The following is a 19,564-nucleotide window of genomic DNA, read 5'->3' as shown; positions in this document are numbered from 1 at the left end:
CCATTTAAGGCCCTGAATAGCCCTAGCCAGCTGATGGGGCCCCGAGGGCACCACCAGGCCTGACTGTCCCTGCCAGGCCCCCAGGGCCACCCATCACCCTGCCCATGGCCCAGGAGCCCATCTCAGCCCCCACAGGGCTGTCAGCCCCTGCCACAATGATGCCGCAACAGGGCTGGTCTCCAGCTCTCCACAGCCCTGCCCTGCCCTGCCCGGCCATGGGCCCCGCCAAGCCAGGCCCACCCCACAACCCTGCCATCACTGGGCCTGGCCTGCAGATGGGACTCCCATCTTGACCTGCCGTGATGCGCCTTATGGTCAGGGCTTGTGCCTGGGCCTGGCCACCACCCCTGGGCCTGCCCCAGTCCCCCTCTTTGGTGCAGCAGGATGGGTGCCCTGCTGGCCATGTCCCTCAGGGAAGCACTAGCCCACTAGCCCTCACTGTCTCGTGACAGATCTGGCTGAGGTGGGACTCCCAGCTGTGGGCAGAGGGTGTGGGGGTGGCCCTGGGGAGGCCCCTCCATGCCTCAGGGCCCTCTAAAGATAGGAAAAGCAGACATAAGGAAATCTGGGACTCCGTCAAAAGTAAGCCTGCAGTAGCAGCAGATCTAGGCTTTTTTTCCTTGTGGGTATTTGTGCGCTGAGAGGGAAGGAGTCCTGCTGGGAGCTGGCGAGACCAGCAGGCGCCATTTGCTCAGCGCCATAACTCTGCGTCAGGCACTGGCAGCACATGAGGAGGAAAGCGATGCCTGCTGTCATCTGGGGAAGCAGCGAGAGACGTGCTGCTTCTTCCACCTCCTCCCTCCTCCTCGTCACCTGTGGTTTGTGCGGGTGCTGCTGGCTGGAGCAGCAGAAACGGGCCATGCCAATGCTGCGGAGGAGCGACCATCAGCTCTCGTCCTGCTGTGCACTGGGCGAGAGTTGCTTGGAGCACTGAAGTCAAGAATTAGGACGCTGAAACTCACAGGAATAAAGCTTGCTAGGCCTAATAGAGTCTTCTCCTCCCCACTTACATACATGGTGGAGCCACACTGTGAGCTTCTGTTGCTAGTGCTGAAGGAGAGGCAGTAATTCATCTGCACCATGCAAACTCAGAGCCTGCCCAGAGCAGCAGTTTCTGTGCTCGTATCCACCATCCTGACTAAAACAAACTCCCCCTGTATGGCAGAAGGGTGCCATGACTCCAGGCAGGTGGGCAGAGATCAGCTGAAAGCTTACACTATCATCTGAAATAATTTGAATTTCAGCTTCAAACTTGTTTTGCTGTTTAGGTTGTGGTATTGTCTGCTGGCTCAAGTAGAAAACCCCTATGGCATATGCCTGAGCAGGCCTGTCCCACACCCCCGCTCACCCCTTTCCAAGGAAAATGGTGCATCAGTGATGTTTGTACCTGCCGTGCTGCTTTGCATGCTTGTGTCAGTGCCATGGCTGAGACAAGCAGCAGGCAGGCGCATTTGCTGAATGTGATTTGCGTGGTCCGTATGTGAAATGTTAGCCTGTGCTCAAAGGCTGTCACCTTTATTCTGTGGGTTATGGAAATGGGATTGGAGCAACACCGGGGGGAAACTAGGGGCTCAGCTGGTTAAGAGCGGTTAAGTAATTAATACTCTGCCTTGGTCACTATCACTGCACCTGAGATCCTCTCTCCAGTCACTCTGACTTTTGCTTTGGAAGAAAGCTTCCTCCTGGAGCAGGGAGAAAAGATGGCCTGGGGTATTAGAGCCTCACAACATCACTGTGAAGGATATCTGGGCTAACATAACAGGTCCCGAATTATGCTAAAAACTGATGTTTTCACTTCCATAAAACAGTCATGTCTGAGATGAAAGAAACACTGATTAAAACAGAAATAAGACTACCGGAGGGAGAAACTCCAGCTCATTTCTGTCACTCAGTCTTGGATAAATGCTCCCCCAGGATGAGCCACAGAGTGTGACTAGAGAGCTCATTGCTGGCAGGGCGCTCGCAGACCCAGGCAGAGCACAGCTGACCACGAACAGCAGCTGCCCCAGCGGGTGCTGCCAATCCTTAGGAGGATGTTCCAAGTCCCATGGTACTTGTGTTCCTGGAAGCTCATATGAGTCCCAAAGCACAGCTCATACCTGGATATACATGTGTTACAGGAATTAGTTAATATTCTCCTGAAATAGCTGGATCTTGCAGTACCTTTCTGTACAGTAAGGTTCTGGTTCTCCTTGATTTCTCTGGCCAATATCATGTGCATGTTGTATTGTTCTTTGGGAATTAAAAGATTGTTAATAAATGCTATAAATAGTAATACATGGAAGCAGCAGGAGAACATAAAGATCCTCATTTTCAAGTGAGGGCATTGCTAGAACTGCATTAAGGTTGTATGTACTGGATTATTAGCTGAAGAAAAAATTGATCTAATTCACTTCCTGTCTACTTTCCCCGGCCCCTCCTGATTAGAGGAATCTTTGTCAGAGCTCAGGACCCTGTGTTATTGTTTTGCCACAATCCTCTCTGATCATCTGAGCAGTCTCCTGCAGTGTCCACACACCGCTCAGAAACTTAGGGAGCTTTCAGGAGGTGGCAGTCCCTGTTAACCTTTAGCAGGACATTCTCCTAACCTTCAGTGTACCTTACCACTCTTGAGCCACTTCATATAACCTTTTCAGTCAGCATTCCTCCTCATATTTGCTAGCTTGCTACTTGACCCGTTTGCAATACTCTTCCATGTAGCAGCATGCCTTTAGGTGAGTGACTGTAAATCCCTAGTGTTTGCAGAGGATGTAATTTTTTGCTGTATATTGGGCCAAAAGCATCCCTGTTCAGTGTGCATGCAATCTGTACATGACATGTCTCACAATTTTCACCAAATCTGCAGCCTGTTTCCTTCCTGCTGGAAATCTGGTTTTGGTCTCCCAGATATGATGTCTTCTGCCAGTGTTCAGCACTATGTTCCCAAAGGACTGATGGAGCTGTCTAGAAGCACAGGGGGTCTGCAAGAGGATGGCAACTGCCTGTGGAACTTGAGAGTGTCTCCTAACATGTCAGGGAGATCAGGAGTTTATGATATATATCCTCATCAAACATAGAGTCTTCTTCCTCTACCTTTTCTTCAGTTTGTAGCTGAGACTGGCTCTTCCTCCTCTCTCTTCCAGTATCCTATTATTCCTCCAGTAGCATCTGCCCTTTTTCCCCTCAGGGTGCAGCGAGATTAGCAGGAACAGAAAGCTTTCCTTACCCTTTGATGTCATTGCCTGCCTGGCCACCTTCTCTCTCACAGAGATGACAGAAGGCTGAGATATACTTTCATGCAGCAGCATCACCTACCTCCATTACCTGGGGTCTGAAGACACTTTGCTGCCAAACACACAGTGAGCAGGGCTGAAAATACATCACATCAAATAGCCAAAGTCATTGCATATCATTCCCACAACAAATACGCATCTGTGACCACACCACCTTGACCACACACACAGAGAGGCTACGTCCTGCACCTTATGCTGGACATACCACAACACGTTCACTCCAGAGACACTTGTACACACATGCACCTTTTCTGCCACACCTCACACTGCATTAAACACAGCTACATCTTCACATGCTGCACTGCCCACATCATGATTATCGCCATGTCAAAACGCACTCTGTGCCTTCAGTTGTACCCCACGCCCCGGTGAAGTTGCATGCATTCCCATGATACACTGTGCTTCCTATGCTGAGCCTTACATTGCAGCAAATATGTAAAACATCCCAGTCTGACAGTGTTCACCTGAGGCACATGTAATCAGAATGTATGTAATGGAGAGAGTGATATTCAGTGCATGCTTAGAGTGTAGTTCAGCTCCCCACAGAGATACCAAGTTTGGAAAACAGTGCAGCAAGGAAAGAAAAAGGCAGATGCATGTGTACGCTGGACGTGATGTTTTATAGGCCTGAAATACAGACACTTCAGCAAATGTAATGTATACAGGCAATCAAGAAAGAAATACAGCAATATATTTGCCTGTGCATACTCTCTTTCACCCAGCACTTAGGATGATGGACAAACCTACTTTTTGCGCTAACAGGTATTCAACACAACTGGAGCCAACAACCATGTGTCAAAAATGGTCATTAAGAAGTGGAAATCAATAGGGAAACACAGGATGGAAAAAATGCACAGGGTAATATACAGTCATGGGCTTCAGGTGTTTGCAGAAATGTTTGCAAGGGTAAAAGTAGGAGTGAGAAACGAACCTGGAGAAAAGGTACTGCAGTCTACAGCCACCAACTGCCTCTTGTCTGTGGAGTGCAAGGGATGCCAAGAAAGCATCAGGTCATAGGAGAGGAGGAAAGAAGCCCGCTACCTACATCCATATTTCAGAGGTGAAGAAACAGCAGTCCCTTCTTCCTCTATGCTTTGCAATTGAAGGTGAAAATTAGAGTCTGGAAAAGCAGGACCCTTCTGACTAGGACTGGATTGGGTTGGGAGAACAGGAGGGAGGCAAAACTGGAGTATCAGCAGTTTGGGGAGTGCAGATGGAGGTAGTAGCCTGGTGGAGCAAGGTGTGGGAGGAGAGTAAGAACAGACTAGTGAAAGGACTGCAGGATATGAGTGAATCTGTCAGAATTTTGTGAGAAGCCCAGCACTGGAATAACACAGTGGCTTCAAGACAGGAGTGAAAAGATACAGACAGCTTAAACTAATGCCAAAGGTATTCCAGAAAAAGCTCCTCTGAGATTAGGTGGGTGGTGGCTCCAACAGGTACCTGTGCATTCAGACTGCTGTCACCACCAGTAGAACTGCAGCTGCAAAGCTGAATATCTGGTGAGGCCATGGTTATTTACCCACCCATCTCTCTATCTAGTCCTTTGTTCATAGTATTTACAGTAGCCATCCGAGCTCCCTGTGACCATTGTGCTACCCCAGTGCTATCAATTAGCCTCTTTGACCCTGGGTGGACAGTGGTATGGGACGTCCCAAATGCTTTTGCCTGACATCAAACAGGCCAAGGGACTGAACAGTTATCACAGGGGTGGTCCTTCTTAAGAGGTATTCTGAGCCCAAGAGCAAAACAAGCATAAAATTAAAGGAGTGGTGTCACTGTGCAGATACGAAGGGCAATAGAGTCAAGTATTTAGGAGAGAACAACTGGGAGACAATGGGCAAAACAAGTCTTTTAGAATGACACCCAAGAAAGGCAGGAGTCAAGCTGCAATGCACTATGTAAGAGTGAATGTAAAAATGATGGAGAAGATGCTAATACAGATTAGAATCTGAAATAAGTATTTTCCCATTTTACCGTGGTTGTTCAGATGTAATGTTGGAATATTTCAGGTCTCACTCACAGTTCATTTGTCCCAAGGGGTATGCAACACAAAATGAGCAGTGACAGGTCTGATCGTATTTCATTAGTTTGCATTTTATTACTTCACACTTACATAACAAGTTCTATATGGCAGTCTCACTCCTTTCAAAAATACTGATCTATTTGTCCTTACAGCAGCCCAGTGGGGTAGCTCTTATTGTCTCCAGCCTGCTGTTGGGGAAATTGAGGTGCAGAGATGTGGAGTGACTTACCTCAAAGCCATGCGACGAATTAGAAGCAGAGTTAGAAAAAAAGCCTTGTCCCTCTGATCTTTAGCACTTCCAATAGTAGGATTATACTCATTACACAGTAAAATTTGAAATGTGGATTCTGTATATTCACATTATCTTTCATTAAAGAAAGAAACCCCTCATCATCTGTAGGAACACAGCATTGTAACATTTTGATGTTCTGCCATTTGTGGACTGGAAAAGCTCTGATTTCTTTGCCAGAACCAGCAACAAGAAGGTAGCTCCTACTCTTGACATACTGCCAAGAAAACACTGCCAAATTGTCTTTGAGCAACAGCTCTCTTCAAAGCTCATTGATACATTTATCAGTGCCTTCTTTCTCTGGAACAAAAAACAAATCACAGTGCAAGCCTGGGAAAAAAATGTGCATTTTCCTCTTGTGATTTGCATTTTGTTGGATTTTCTTGCAACTTACAAGTATTTAGTATCTGCTCTTCTATTTAATTATGAACATGTTTCATAAAATTTGCAAAAGGATTCAAATTATTTAGAAGCCTAAGTGTAATTTTGAAAGAATTTAGACATTTACCTCTAGCTCTTCAGGGCTGAAGTCCCATTAGCTCTTGAAAATGCTGAAATAAATGCAACACTGTAACCACAGACTTTCAGTAATATTTTGGTTTGGATTATTTTTCAAGACATAGTCACATGACAAAGCAGAAAGAAAACATCACGGTTTTGAAACTATATAGCTATACGCAACTGTGGTTGTCTAAATAAAAACCAGACATAAGATACTTTTGAAAATGTTATCCTTTTGGGATAGCATTTCCTGGGTGGAAAAAAAAAAAAAAAAAAGGCAGTTTAAAATCTATACATTTGCCGCGGATGTCACGGAGATGAGTGTTAGAGTGTTTCACTTGGTAGAGAAAAATGTCATCTGCTGTCTTGGCCTCAGAAGATGAGAAAGCACCTATCCCGTGGTAGAGATTGAAGGCCATACAGCTACCTAATAAAATGGAGAAGTGTTATTAAGTTAACATCACTGCAGTGACTGAGATATTTTTGCTTCTTATAAAAGTTTTCAGCTTATTTTGCCTCAAGGACATCCTGTAAGAAAACTGCATTTCCCCAACTCAACCACAGGGGAAAACACCTTTTATTAAAACTTTGACTATTACAGAAGGCAGAATGAACTGCATATTTAGACAAACTTCTGAGCTCTGGAAAAATCACAAAGCTGCTAAAGCAGCTTCATATTTTAGCATATTCTTATAATCTATGTTAGCATATTCCTTTACTGTTATATTCTCATATTTTTCCAGAAAGGAGAAAACACATCAAAGTAGTGCACCCCAGGTAGCATGAGCTGCAATTTGCTGCAGCCCACTGACACTTCCCTTGACTCAGGCATTGCCAGTTGATTGCTCCCACAGCATGGACATTTTCTCCTCTTCCTGGAGTTGGTGTTGGGTTGTCCAGACTACAAAAGTCTCATTGAAAATACCTCCCTGCAAAAGATTCCTGGTCAGAGTCTGCCTCCCAGAAAGGATATGAATATGCCACCTGGTATGCAGCATATTCTTGAACAAGACAATAAAGAAACAATTTTAAAAGGAAAGCAAGTTGTGCTGGGCAACTTAGGGTGAGGTAGCCACAAGAAAAGAATGCAACTCAGTGACTTAAGATATAAGTTCCATTTACTAAGGGAGATGGTATTAACGGGTGGCTGGCAATTTCTAGCTATGAAATGCACACTCACACACTCTTTGCAGAACACGCACCCCCCAACCCAAAACTCCAGTATGACTGTGAGTGGCACCATGGACTCAGGGCAACAACTGGCAGGGCTTCTGTAACAGGGGGCTGCAGGGCTGCCGTGTGCGGGAGGAGTCAGTGAGCTGCCCCATGCCTGTCACAGCTACTTACAGTTAACTCTGAAATGGATGTGAACAGCCCATGGTGCTCCAGAAACCTCAACCTGTCAGAGCCAGTCAGAAGATCCATGTCAGAGCATGTGGCACCCCTGCTCAAACAGATTTGAGAAAGAGCAGCACCCATAAAAGGGAGGAGATATGTGAGGAGACACATGGAAGAAGACATTGATGGGGACATGGCTGGAGATGCACCCTTGGAAGGAGAAGCTCCACGTCAGAGCAGGGACATGCCTGAGGGACTGTGGCTCATGGAGAACCCATACCAGAGCAGGGGCACCCCCGAAAGACTGTAGCCTGTGGGTGACCCGTGCCAGAGCACAGGAAAATGAATAAAATGCATGAACTGTCAGAGAGAAACCATTATGTTCCAACCTCAGATTCCTGCACTGCCGATCACATCCCTGAAGGAATTGAGAGAGACTGAGTGTAAGGTATGGCAAAACCAAGGGAAGCTAGGACCAGGCAGGGGTGGGAGCAGTGTTTGGCTGAAGATGAGCTGGAGAAATGGGAGGAAATGTGTTTCCCTAAATGCTTGTTTAGTTGTTTACTTTTTCTTTTTTTCTGAATATCCAAATCAGCAATCAAAAGTTTGTGCTGGTTGGCAACAAATTAAATTAAATAAAGCTCCCCGAGTCAAGACAGCTTTGGCCGTGACAGCTTACTCGACTCCACTTACTCTAGCTAGTAAAAGTGTCCAAGACCTGCCTGGTGGCCCAGGTTGTACATGTATCAGTTCCATCTCAAGCAAAGCCTTCTGGATGATGTTGTATACATCTGTGGATGTGGTTTCTTCCCTCAGAGACAATTGTTTTCACTATTTATTGCTGCCTAACTGAGATGGCCAGTAAGTCACCAATTACCTCATTTTCAGGTCAGCCCAGGCTGCTTTAGTTTTCTCCATATGTTAAGCAAATTAATGGTCACTTCTGGGGTCACTAAAACAGTTACAAGGGTTACAAGGATGTAAAGTTGTAAAGGGTTCCTCTGTGCTTCTTGTTTCTTTCTGTTGCATACCTGAATCATTTGGAACAGGGCAGATGTAGTTCAGAGCTTTGGGTGAGCTTTCCCCATCACACCTATTTGCGCTTTCCTTGTTTTTCCCAGTACATACCAGGATCATCTGAAGTGTTAAAGCCGGCAAAGCAGTTCAGGTCTCATTTTGTCTGAGTGGTAGTTTTGGGCAAGTTTCACCACGTGACAAGCCTAGCTTTCATTTCCAAAGGATCTCCAAGCAATCTACAGAGACTGATACTAAAATGGTCGTTCTACTTATGGAAAGACAGCTGTTATTTGAGCTGCAGAAAAAAATCATAGATCAACTAGGTACCAGGTAGAAAAAGCAGAATAACACCAGGTCTCTGAAGCAGGAGGTGGGGGCATTCTGTGTGCTAGAACTGGGTCAACACTTTCATAGACTCATCCACTTTCAGAAATACTGAAGATAATTCATAAGCTTAGTTTGAAAATTATTTTCTGTCTCTAAATAGCATGGTTTTTGATTGGAAATATGAAAGATATAAGCCATGCATCGTGTGGGAGTTTTAAAAGGAGAAGAATGGAAGGCTAAATTATATAATGAAATAACAGTAAAATTATATATGCTGGCTACAATCTGGGGAGAGTGTGTTTTCTGGGGAGTTTTGTACTGCCTCTGAAAACAGTACAGAAAAAGAGACAGGGTAAAGTAGCCTAACCCAGTGTAGGTGAGACAGAAACCTCAGAGCTATTCCAGTTTTCCACTTTCAGACAATTGTTATCATTAAGCATTTTCTATTAAAAAATCATGTTTCAGTCAAAGAACTCCAATATCTACTGTTTATGTGAGGTATTTGTTTGTCTGCCTGATGCAGTGTAGAAGTTGTGAACCTCCAAAGTATAGAACAAAGAATATAAAGTTATCCGATGGGACAGATTCAGTAACGTTAGTGCAGGACCCTAGACCACAACATTAAGTAGGATTCACTGCTATGAAGTTTAGAGGCTGTAACCAAAACTTGACTCTCCTGGGATTAGAGTGTAAAGGAGAATAGCCCTACCCTCCCAGCTAGGTAACAATGACAGTAACTAATAAACTCCTCTGGACCAAGAAGTGGCAATGAGTTTCTAAAGGACAGGAAGGAGCATCAAAGGAGACATAAAGGATTTACGCTGGAAGAAAAATGTTACATGCTTGATCCTGCTTTCACTGGCACTACTGAAGAGTTTTGGTTTGGTTTCTGTGAGTGCAGACTCTGCATCCAAAAGCAGAGATAAGATTCTGCTCTGGGCTACATTCATGGCCCTGAGATCGGTAGAGTTGCAACTGACAGTAACGTCTTGCCTTATCCGTAAGCACCAGCTTAAAATATCTCTCCTTCTCCAGCATAAGAACAAGTAATTTGATAAAATTCAGGTTTCCTTTATGTTAAAGACTGTCCTCAGCAACTCTCCCTTTTTTTTTTTTTTTCCTGGAGTCTGTAACACTTATTTAACATAATAAAATACATTTGCATCAAAATACTTGAGAATCTCTTCTGTCAAACCTGTGCATTATTAGTATTAGTCAATTTACTTTTTGCACAAGTAGATATTACTAGATTTCATAATGATCTAAGTTCATTATAATTTGCAAACAAAACCAGAACAACAGAATTAATTAGCAGGTCTGATTCACTTACGTATGGTATTTGAAGACAACTAACAAGACTCCAGTCAAGGAGTAATACAAAAAAATTAAAAGGGAATGATTCAGTCTTCTGCTGAACCAGATGAAGAAAAATGAAAAGAAATTAATTAAAAATACCAAAATAAAAGTCTGCAGAAATATTATGCTTAATTGTAAGTTTAATTCAAATAAATTACTTAGTTTTAGTTAATCACTGTTGCCAAGCATATTTTAAAGGTTCAAAGTGCTGAGAACTGCCAGGTCTGGCAGAATGGTGCTCATTCACATCTGCTCCTGTAGGAGGCTGATAAGCCAGGGTTATTTTACGCACATGATATTTTCTTCTTGTTTCCAAAATAGCCTAATAAAATAACACCTACTCGCTGAAGCTCGCAGCTGAAAATCAAGTTGAAAGTTCCACCCCAAACCAGAATCATGAGCAGTGGAATACATATTTCACCCTTCATATCCAAAATGCTGTCAAAACTGAAGTTCTTTATTTCCAAGCAGAAAAACTGTTCCTCTTCAAAGTTCACTGGAAACATTCCTTTCTTTCTTGGTGGGAATCAAAATGAACCCAAGAAAGTTTTGTGGTGGTTGTCCGCAGGTCTCTATGACAAATGCTTCAGCCTATATGGGTGGTGCCCTACTCCTTCAGTTCCCATTTCCGTCATCATCATATATGTCAGGCTTGAAAATGCTGCTGAGAGGGGATTAATACTGGAATTTAGACTGGGTAGATCCTACCTGGGGACAGCTGCCTTGAAAGAATATAAAACAAGGTTACTGTTTCTTTTCTTTCGTGCTGTCGGTGGACCCAGCTGGGCAATGATGCAAGATTTAGAAAGGAAGCCGGGAACTAGATGGAAAAAATATGTTCTGATTGAACTGATATTTCGTGACATATTACTGGCCAGCAAAGCAAAAGATATGAGGCACTTGGCTGGGTCTGACATATGTCAGGGTGTTCACAGCCCTCAAAACCTCATCCATTGAAAACCACTGAAAAACATAGCGGATTATTAATAGGTGGCTGTTCACAGCTCCTGAGAACATCCTCCCCTACATTTCCAAGCAACTACCTCTTCAGTGGACACGTCTGCACAGCATTAACTATCACAGGTGGCCCAAAAAAGTCAGATCACAGTGAAAAATTCTCTTCTGCCTTTGTGATTAATACTATTAAACAAAATAGACTACAGATACGAATTCTTTAAAAAGAACTGGATTATCTAAACTTCCCCCCCCCACCCCTGGGGATTTTTTTTCCTGACACTATGTGCACAGCAGGACTGCTTCAGGTTGTATCAAATACCATAAGAAAAATTCAGTCCCTTTTAGGCATTTAACACACTGCAGGCAGCACAGAACAGAAAGTTAACAAGGTTTCCACCAAGTCAGTCATTAGGAGAGATTGTCAGATGGCATAATGCTTGAATGGACATTGTCAAAAAGTATCAGGGTTTAGATGTCAGTCTTGCAAAATTACAAATAACAAGCAAGTAGGTGATAGACCAATTTCCCATCTCCCAGATGTCCATGGCAGCACAATTCTTGTAACAACAGCACCCAGGTAACTAACTTTAGAACAGAGATGAACTAAACTTATATAAATCCTTTTTTGTGGCCTACCCTCCCCTGGGTTAGGAGCTCCTTTTCTCTATATAGCACCACTTCCGCACTACCCACACCACTACCTTCTTAAAATGCATTTTGATCTCTATGCTCCCTGAAACACTGGGGACTGAGGGTCATACACTGTTTCTCAGCGTGGCCATGCTTTTTCCCTGTTTCCATCCCTCTGACAACCAGTGGCGCATCTCAGCAATGCACAGTGCCTTTGAGAGAAGGCTGTGCTAAAATATTTATTTTTGTCTTAGTATGCGTAAACACTGGGTTTCATTCCAGAGCCCAAGTAATTTCCCACCCCCCCAGTGCTGTCAGTATAGTTTATGGATCTAATAGCTGATTATGGAAAATTCACAAGTGATACAATCTGCAGAAATAACCCAAACCCATTCCTTTCGTTCCTCAGACTCTACAGCGAGAACAGGGCACAAATTCCTTGTGCTGAAAAAAGACTCCTGTATTCATGGGGTGCTATCATACATATTAAAGAGGAGAGTGCTCCTCAGAGGCTGAAACAACACCCAGATGAGAAGAATTCACATGCCAAGAATCCTGCCTGGTTTGCTTTACATTCTGCTAGGAAGAAATAGAGAAAACAACCGTATTTATCAAAAGGTATTTGAAGCATCTCTGCTGTTTTTCTCACATGCTGTGTTAGTTTTTGTAACTCATAGTGAATACCTATTAAAGAAAACTAATGAACACAAAGGAGTAACATTTGCAAAGTGTTTATTAATTGCTTCTGAACTGATTGCACTTTTAAAATAAACTCCTCCTGCATCCATATAATAAGCATGGTCACGGAAGAGATCTCTGGTTCACAGTGACTTGCAGTGTGCCATGCTAAAACTACTGCTTATTCTTTACCATAAGGCACAAAAAAATCCCAGAAGATTGCTGTGATGGCTGCTGAAAATTTTTAAATCCTTCCAAGGCAATCAAGATGAGTATTTTGCAAAGCAGCAGGGCTACTACTACTGTAAGATTTTTTTCTCCAGTATGTCATACCCCTCAGTATTATTAGTAGTAGCATGATTTTCTCCACCTCGTTGATGGTGGGGTTGCCTTAGAAAGCCCTTTGTTCACAAATATGATCTAGTCCTGATACGTAGCCAAAGGAATAAAGGTCTTCTGTTCTGAAAGCAGCCTGGTGTCTTATGTCATCCTGTTTTATTTGAAAGCTGAAATTGGAAGACATCTTTTATTGTTAACTTTTCTAATCTTACTATAAAAGGCACATAAAGAAATGGTCTGTTGTTTGTTTCTCTGAGTACACTTAGTTCTCTTGGAGTTTAAAGGGATTCAGCACGGAAGGGGCAGATGGGTGAGCCATACCAGGCTCTGCTCCATCACAGAAGTCCGTATACAAGGGACAAAAAGTAAGGCAGATACACTTAATATTCTCCTAAGAGAAAAACCATGAGCTGTAGTTGCTGCTGTAGTTTGCACTGTCAGACATGAATACAGCCCAGGATTGCTTCATAGCCCTGGAAATGGGGGCTAGTAGACAAAGAGGGCAAGGCTTAACACAAGGAATGGCCACTGTACTGGGAGCTTGGGACAGCAGAGGGGAGACAAGGGACAGACATAAGGACAAGGGCCATATCAGTATCACTGGACAGACATAAGGACAAGGGCCATATCAGTATCACTGTTCTAACTACTCAAAATGCTGTTATAAAAGCCTTTGACTGCCCAAGCCTTGAGACAGAACTCTCCTTCCTTCTGAAAGAGAACATGCCCAAAGGCATCCACCTCCCAAAGCAGGCTTTGTAAAAGCACAAAATGAAAAACAAGGATAAGATAACCTTGAAAACAAAAGAAAATCAGATTTTACTTGCTGGGGGGGCTAAAATCTCCTCTGAGTGCTCTACGCTGTCAGGCTGATCCTTCCTAGGTCCAGTTCTGCAGGTTTTTTTCAGTGATTCCCTACATTAAATAAGCAATAAACACCCTCAGCCTCCAGAAGGCATGAGGCTGTGCTGGAGGTCTGCATCCAGAGCAGATCACCTTGCTCTCCTTTGGTTTCAGGGCTCCCCCTTGCTGTGTGACCCCTGCCTGCCGCATCCCACCTTCTGGAAGCTGAGCATGTCCAGCCAGCTGCAAGGAAAGTGCCACTTCCCCTCTCCTCAGTGAGGTCCCCTTGACTAAGCATGCTGAAGCAGGGATGGGGTGACTGGCCATATTTTCTTGTCCTCCCATCTCTGTCATCTGGCTGTATGTCTTACCTTCCTCTCTTGTAATCTATGGCCCTTCAGCATACCACCAGTGGAGACCACACATCCTACAGCATGTAGGCCTGGGACAGAGAAAGACTGGAGAGATTTCTAGACTCCCTGTCACTCAAAGGTAATACAAAATCTATCTAAGGAGAGCTCCAGGCATCCTGAAATGAGAATTTCATTTTCAAACAAATACCCCTTGGACACACAGAAATCTAGTTATGGTTCTTCTCATGTGTTCACTTAGCTCTCTAGCAGTGCCTAAGGTCCCAGCCCTACATGATGTGTTGCACCTCCCAATGGCCAGTGTGTCCTCACCTTCCACATAAAGTCAGTGAACACCAGGATTGGTGGTGTTGCGTGCTATTCTCACCTCCTCAGGTTACTGCTTTTGGTGGTGGGATAGCTACTTCGTCCCACATGTCATCATCTATGATGCAATGATCCCCGTATTTGGGCTATGGCACTCTCTGCAGAGATTTCACCATTTCTCTCTGCTCACACCTCACGGACTGTACTCTGAATAAGAATGTGTTGCCATGTCTGAGACTCTTCTAATTCTTGTAGACACTGTTTTCTTTGCAGGGAAAAGAAAATGTTAGTACCTTTCTGAAGTCCTGTGGGGAAACAAACTGCATCTTAGGGCTCATTTTTGGTGACTAGACCCCAGGGAAATGACCACAAACAGTGAGTCCAGGCCAGGGACTAGATCCTCTGATTTAACTAATAATTCTCAATTAAAAGCAACCCTCAGTACATAAAATCTGCCTTAGAAATTTTCAGAAAAATCTCATCTCACGCAAACCCATAGGTCCTATAAAGGTACCAACGCTGCAATATTCTCATTTTGTAGCACAGGAAGAGCTCTGAACAGAGAGAAGGACTCATTCTCCTTACGCATCTACTACATGCTGACCCGAACCCAGCTGCCTGGCAGAACCATACCGAGCACCATACTTCAAAACTTTATCAGCACCATCATCTGAAGCCTGTCAAGGCCTCCTAGACAGTAAAATTTTCAGGAAAGAGATTCTGGGGGAAACACGGCCTCAATGAGGTCAACGGAAAAACTCCCTTATAAGCAACACATCCTTATAAAGCCAATTTTGTAAAAGTCCTACAAAGGTCTTATCACAGCCTGGAGATGTGAAAAAAGAAATAGGAATTATATTTATGAAGTAATCCATATGGTAATAATACTAATGCTACACTGTACCAGTGTAAGGGCCTTATGATCTTTGGAAGTGCCTAGAAATGTCTGAATCCTGGAAAAAAATTAGTTTGACATACACCTAAGTGGATTTTGCCAGAATTTCTTGGAAAATTATTTACTTTCTTATTAGACTGTGGGTAGCAGTTGACTGCAGAAAAATATCTTAGAGTAAATTACGGAAATTATCTTACAGTAAAGTATGCAGTCCTACAGTAACCCTGCATTAAGATTATTGGAAGGTGAAATAGTGTTCAAATAAAGTCGAACGGCGTTTAGGAGCGAAAACCCTGGGTTTTGGTTGCGGGGAGTCACCTCGGCTGCAATGGTGGCTCAGCTCCAGTGGGAGGCAGCTGAGGACAGGCTTTCGGCCGGTGAACCGTCCCGTCCCCCTGGGGTCGGGGACAGCCTTTCCTTTCCCCTGGGTTGAACAGCGAGAGCTGAGAGAGCATCACCGCCCCCACGGTGTCCTGGGAGAAGAGAGCTATTCAGTGCCCACCTTTCCTCTGCGCAGCCTCTGAGGGCCTCACCTGCAAGACTCAAACAACCCTCCCTCTTTTCTTGCAGACTTCTCGCAGGATTTGTCAAACTACCCAAAAACCTCCCGCAGGCTGGGCTGCTAGGTGGTGTCTGCCTGCATTGGTCTCACTGGAGTGAAAAAACATCTTTCAAATTGGCATCGCAGCAAACTGAGTAACCTAAAACAAAACCGCAGTTTTACAAAACTGTCTTTTTCTAACTCATTAATTTCTGAGTACAGTAACAAAGTTATTTCATTACCGCTGTAATGTATGTATAGGGATTGTGTTCTCTTTACATGGGGACATCTAATGTTGCTGTATTCGTTTTGAATAGCAGAGGGCACCCTTCAGACTTTCAAATTCGTAGAGAAGAGACTCATACGTACGGGTTATATGTTGTAAATTTTCACAGGATTTTCCTTGGCCTGCTGCTGTGCTGGAGCTATACTTTTTTGTGTTTATGGAATAAGGTTTCCCCAAACTGGCACTCACCGTTCCGCTACACAGCCAGTGAACACAGCAGGAGAAGGCTGGTTACACAAATTCCCGCAGGCAATACACTAGATGCTTTGATACTGTTCATAAATACTTTCAGAGGTATGAAGCTCTCTTTAAAAGCTTCACAAAGCAATGATTGAAAGCCTGCTCTGATTTCCAATCCTGGCTTTGTTCCTAATATAAACGAAGTAGAGCAAAATGAATAGATGATGGTTGTTTATTAGTCATTAAACATTATTTGATCAAAACACCTTTTTTTGCTAATCCAGTAGATGATTCTAAGGAAATTGTTGGTTTGGGGTGGGATTTTTTTCCTGATATGTTCTATAATATGAACATAGATGAAAGAGTATAATAGAAAATTGACTTATTCTAGAGTGACTGGCTATTCATCCAGTCATCAGTGTTCAGAAGACAGAGTTCTGTCCTAGGAAGCTTTAAAGATATCTCATCTTTAATTGGCATAGACTGTTTGACAAGTTTGTGTCTGAAGAACTTGAAAAAGAGGCATGCTTCTCCACCTTGTCATAGGATATCTGGGTGTGTGTTGTCAAAAATCCTACTGCAAGCTCATATTTGATTTATCGTGTCATGCTAGGTTTCATTCTGTGCTATTCAATACCCAGGATCTCCCTGGTGATAAGTATTTACTGAACCTGAAATTAATGTATACTCTACACATTGTTCCTGCACTAAGCATTTACAGTACAGCAAATGTTAATTAGTCACTACATATAAGTAACATTACAATTTTTTCATCCTTTACATTGAGATAATTGGTTGAAATCTCTTGTTATGGGAGACACCTCATAAACCTCTATTAGGTCACTGGTTTTCTGACTCCCGTAGAAAAGTACTGGAGCTGGTATCTTCTTACAGTTTGTTCAAACATACTAGCCACCATGGACTCCATATTGGGTTAAATTGCTCGTATTATAACCATTTCTGCTGATGCCATTTCAAGGGCACTCCTGGTTATTTTTAAAAGGTAATGGCAACCTGGGATATGTTCCTGAGGACTGGATGAAAGCAATTGTCCCTCCTGTCTTCAAGAAGGGCAAGGAGGAGGATGCAGACAACTACAGGCCACTCAGTCTCACATCAGCCCATGGAAAGCTGATGGAGACACATGGAAGGACAAGAAGATGATCAGGAGTAGTCAGCACGGATTTATGAAGGAGAAATCATGCTTAGCCAACCTGATAGCCTTCTACAAAGAGGTGTCTGGTTTGATGGATGAAGGGAGAGCTGTGGATTTTATTTGTCTTGACTTTACTAGGAGCCTTGATTGTTTTCTCCCATTGAAATCTGCATAGAAAAGCTGATGAAGTATGGAGTTAGACAAGTGGGCAGTGAGGTGGATTGAAAACTGTTGGAGGATTTTTAGTACAAAGGGGTCATCCTGTGAACACTCCAAGCACCGAAGAATTGCTAACAACTATGTAGGCTTTGCACCGAAGAATTGCTAACAACTATGTAGGCTTTGTTAGTTTGAAGGCTATGTGAAAACATTGTAGCGATGTTAGAAATGCTGAGACCAACAAGATATGAGAAAGTGTGCTGAATTCAGCGTGCAAAATGTAGAACTTCACCCAGGATATAGGAGGGGTGATTGTCCGCGTGGACAGATGCTTTAAGCCAATTATAATATGTTACTTACCGCATGCACAGCTCGTGCAACCAATCAGCGAATTGTCAGCGCGTGATGCGGAATCAGAACGTCTATAATAACTGAGCTATCTGTGCAATAAACTGGCATTAACCTGATCACATTGGTCGTTGTGTTATTGTCCGAGCCTTCCGCGTCGACAGAAAACTGGCTGAACAGACAGGTCCTGAGGGTGGTGATCAGTGACACAAAGTGCAGTTGGAGGCCAGTGATTAGTGGTGTACCCCTGGGGTCAATATTGAGTACTTAGATGCATTAAGAAACATATGTCCAGCAGGACAAGGGAGGCAGGTGATCCTTCCCCTCTAGTCAGCACTGGTCAGACCATGTGTCAAGTTGTTTGGTTCTGGGATCCCCTGTACAACAAGAATATGGACTTACTGGAGTGAGTCCAGCAAAGGACCACAGGCATGATGAAGGGACTGGTGCATCTCTCACATGAGGAAAGACTGAGAGAGCTGGAGAAGAGAAGGCTGAAAGAGGATCTCACCAATGTATGTAAAAACCTGACAAGAGGGAATGAAGAAGAGGGAGCCAGGCCCTTCATATAGACCACTGACAGAACAAGAGGCAATGGGCATAAATTAAAAAAAATTAACTACAATCTGAATAAAAGAAAAAAATTTCACTGTGACAGTGGTCAAATACTGGAATAGGTTGCCCAGAGGGGCTGTGGAGTCTCCATCTGTGAGGATATTCAAAACCAAACTGGACACAGTCCTGGACAACCTGCTGCAGCTGACCCTGCTTCATCAGGGAACAGTGGGACTCAAGTGTCCCACTCAACCTAAATGATTCTGTGATCTGTAAATTAAAAAAAAAATTCTTAGAAAGACATATCATGTGATTTGCTAAGGTTCAGATATATAATTTCTTTTCTTGATACACTGAGGAATCTGCAGAAATGAGTTCTTGCTTTCCAGTCATTTTCCAGTCACTGGCTTTTAGTATGTGCCTCGAAATTTCACATCAGCTTAAGTGGTAGGAGGACCGGGTAATAAGTAGTGGAAAAATGTGAAAATAGCAGAAATTCACAAATTTTCTTGAATTATATTTAAGTTACTGCTTCCTTCCTGTTGACTAATCAAGGATATTCCATTTTTCTAAGTAGTGTGAAATTTAATTTGGAACCGTTATTAAGAAATATCAATCCAAATATGATGTTCTAGACATAGTATATTGTTTTGAGAGGCTAATTTTGATTGAATGAATCTCTAAGAGCAGGTCTTTTATTTACAGCTCTGTTCAAGGTACACTGTTGATTTCCAGATGTTTTTGTATACATTCAGTGCCTTTAGGTTTTTTAATTATTTTGCCTGAAAGGCATAACAACACAATGTTATGATTCCCATCTCATTTAATTATTTTTGCAAGTTTGTGTTCTGTGGAATTCTTTGCATCTTTTCCTGGTCTTTAGCAATATCCGGTTTTCATATTTAATATGTTATTTATTCCTTTCATAGAAATCGTTAACATATATGTATATATCTCAAAATTAAGCTGAAGAGACAGAATAATTACTAGAATTCATTCCCTATCCTGCGTCCCACACCAGTTACCAACTCTTTTACTTCACAGCTATAAACTTGTTTCAGAGCTCTGGCAAGATAAAGACAATTGTAGATAAATAATTTTCTTCAAAATTTAAGAATGTCCATGCTTTGCTTCTCTGTGCATGTATTCGCCATCTCCACTCCTTGTGTGATGCTGAGCATCCAGGTGCTGTCC

The sequence above is a fragment of the Rissa tridactyla genome, chromosome 1 (genome assembly GCF_028500815.1).
Source record: "Rissa tridactyla isolate bRisTri1 chromosome 1, bRisTri1.patW.cur.20221130, whole genome shotgun sequence".
In the NCBI taxonomy this organism is placed as follows: domain Eukaryota; kingdom Metazoa; phylum Chordata; class Aves; order Charadriiformes; family Laridae; genus Rissa; species Rissa tridactyla.
The sequence above is the reverse complement of the archived record's forward strand: the minus strand, read 5'-3'. Positions refer to the sequence as shown.